The sequence below is a fragment of the Magnolia sinica genome, chromosome 18 (assembly GCF_029962835.1).
Source record: "Magnolia sinica isolate HGM2019 chromosome 18, MsV1, whole genome shotgun sequence".
In the NCBI taxonomy this organism is placed as follows: domain Eukaryota; kingdom Viridiplantae; phylum Streptophyta; class Magnoliopsida; order Magnoliales; family Magnoliaceae; genus Magnolia; species Magnolia sinica.
Window position 1 is genome coordinate 3,363,714 of NC_080590.1, and position 2,619 is coordinate 3,366,332.

The 2,619-nt window shown below is 45.5% G+C and overlaps 1 non-coding gene across 1 annotated transcript; it reads right to left on the reverse strand.

The window, feature by feature from the left end:
- Nucleotides 1-1,480: 1,480 nt before the first annotated feature.
- LOC131234065 (U5 spliceosomal RNA) lies at nucleotides 1,481-1,600 on the reverse strand. Its single transcript, XR_009165478.1, has one exon. It is a non-coding gene; the product is annotated as a U5 spliceosomal RNA (small nuclear RNA).
- Between the last annotated feature and the right edge of the window lie 1,019 nt (nucleotides 1,601-2,619).

Genomic DNA, 2,619 nt, shown 5'->3' on the forward strand with positions numbered 1-2,619 from the left:
TTTGCACCCCAACCCGTTGAGGTCCAGGTCGGGTTGTGCACCCATTGACGGCCGTAGTAATGATAGCTTATTCCGGTTGCTTGGAATGTGGAATAGGTAGTCAGGCCTGCACCACCTTCAGTGGTGGTGTGGCGAGATGTGATTGGTGGGGCCGTATGCTATCAAAGATGGGCTCCCGGATCGGGTGGTGTTGCCAACACCATCCGCGGTGCTGGTGTGTCAATATCTGAAGATCGACTCCTTTAAGAACTTTTTACGGGCCACCAGAGTTTTGGATAAGGCTGATATTTGTGTTCTCTTCATCCGTGTCCGAGTGACTTTATCAACGGGTTGGATGACAAATAAACATTATAGTGGACCCTATAAAGGTTCATTATCCATGTTATAGTGGGATTTCACCACCTGTGGATACCCGAACCCTTGACCAGGTGTGGAAGCTCCTGACAGTCTACCACCGGAGCAAGAGTAAGGATGGGCTCCGATTCAGGTCTGCTTGATATATGAGTTTGTGGCTGGGTTTATTAGGCAATCTGCTTCCGAGAAAGATGGATCCACCATATGGACCCGGTCCTTCCCTGCCAATGGCATCTATTCAAGGTAGCATATTAGGTGAGACCCCGGATCCACCAAGGTGTGTGGGACCCCTGACTATGGGTTTACAGCGATGTATGTACCTTAAATTGGCACCGTCTAACCATTTTGAAAGCTCATTTTTTAGTGTGATCCAAAAAATGAACCATATCCAAATCTTATGTGGCCCAGTGATTGAATCCTCGCCATTAAAAACTTCATGGGGGCCACCAAAATGTTTATTTGCTATCCAACCTGTTGATAAGGTCACAAAGATAGGGATGAAGAGACCACAGAAATATCAGCTTGATCCAAAACTTGTGGCCCATGAGAAGTATTTAATGGTCGATTAACACTGCTGTTTCATTTTTTCGCTCATGCCCTAAAATGAGCTTTGATTAAAACACTACTTTTGTATCATGGAGCACTTGAGATTTGGATCTGTCCCTAAAATGAGATTAACATTGTTTCCTTTATTATGGTACACCTCAGATTTGGATCTGTTTTAATTTGTGAATCATGGCGTGGATGTAGTCACGTGCATCACAGTGACCCAGTCAGGTGTCCCACCCACCTCAGTAGATCCGGGTGCGTGGATGTAGTCACGAACATCACAGTGGGGCCCCCACAGTCAGGTGTCCCACCCACCTTAGAGGATCCGGGGTCTTAAGTAATCCGCTCCCTCTTTATCTGTAAATCAATCGAAAGCATGACCGAACGATGAGCCACCTCATTGATGGGCCCAATTGAAGGTGCAATTTCTTCTCGCAGCAGATTTTGTCTCTTCAGGAACTGGCCAATGGTAACAATTGAAGGCGCAATTTCTAGATGAGGCCAATGGTAGCAGATACACGGTGATTGTGAAAACCTGACGGAAGTAATTGCTTCTTTTTAAAGATTGGTAGCGGGTCCTCTAAATTAAATAAGAGGAGCCCTCCAAAAATAGGCGTATGCCGCTATGTGCGGCGAGCACACGGTATTCTTTAGTAAAAGGCGAAAGAATAGTTCGCTCTGTGCTCACCGCGCGGCTGCGTGATTTTCCCACATCCCGTCCCAGCATTTTTGGAGGAGCTGGGAAGATGGGACTCCGTATCTGCGTACCGATGTGGGACTATTCTTCCTACCTTAACTATAAACAAGATCAAGCACGTGCCACGCGTGTAAGGGATCGCATACGATCATCCCGCGGCACCAGGTTCATTTGTCTAGTCCTCAATCCTAGCCGGTCCACACATCAAACAAGTGCTACATTCATGTTGATGTTGAGAGCCTAGTGTTGGTTATCAATTATCATTTTCTAGCCGTCCATTTCTTCGATGATGCGTGACCAACCTGATAAATAGACGACCGGGATCTTTGTGTTGCCACATCAAGTGAGGCTCATTGCATATGTTAATTTCTCAAAATCTCTTTACTGGCAATTTCGAGATGATCATCCAGGAGCGGGCCATCATGGATGGGACACACTAGAACCTTTATCGTACTGAGTAAACTCTTTTAGGCCCACCTAGAATGTATGTAGTTTATCCACGCCGTCCATCCGTTTTTCCAGATCATTTTATGGTTTGAAGCCGAAATGGAAGCATAACAAAAGCTCAAGACGACCACGCCACAGGAAACAGTGGAAATAATGATTTCCACCGTTGAAATCTTCCTACGGCCCACAGTGATATTCATTTGTCATCTAACCTGTTCATAAGATCACACGGACATGCATGAAGGGCAAACAGAAATGTCAGCTTGATAAAAAACTTCTGCAGCCCCCAAGAATTTTCAACGGTAGATGCTCAATTCACACTCTTTCCTGTGGTGTGGTCCATTTGAGCTTTGGATATGCTTTATTTTTCGGTTCAAGACTAAAATCATCAATTAAAATGGATGGACAGAGCGGATAAAATACATAAATCACGGTGGGCCCCACAGAGTTTACTTAGTACGCAATCCGCTTCCAGATTAGACGACCTCATTCCACTGCCCAATGCCATGTGCATGGTTGCGCTTGAGAGAGAGCGGTCTCTTTCCAGTACAGATGGCATATATGTAAACAAA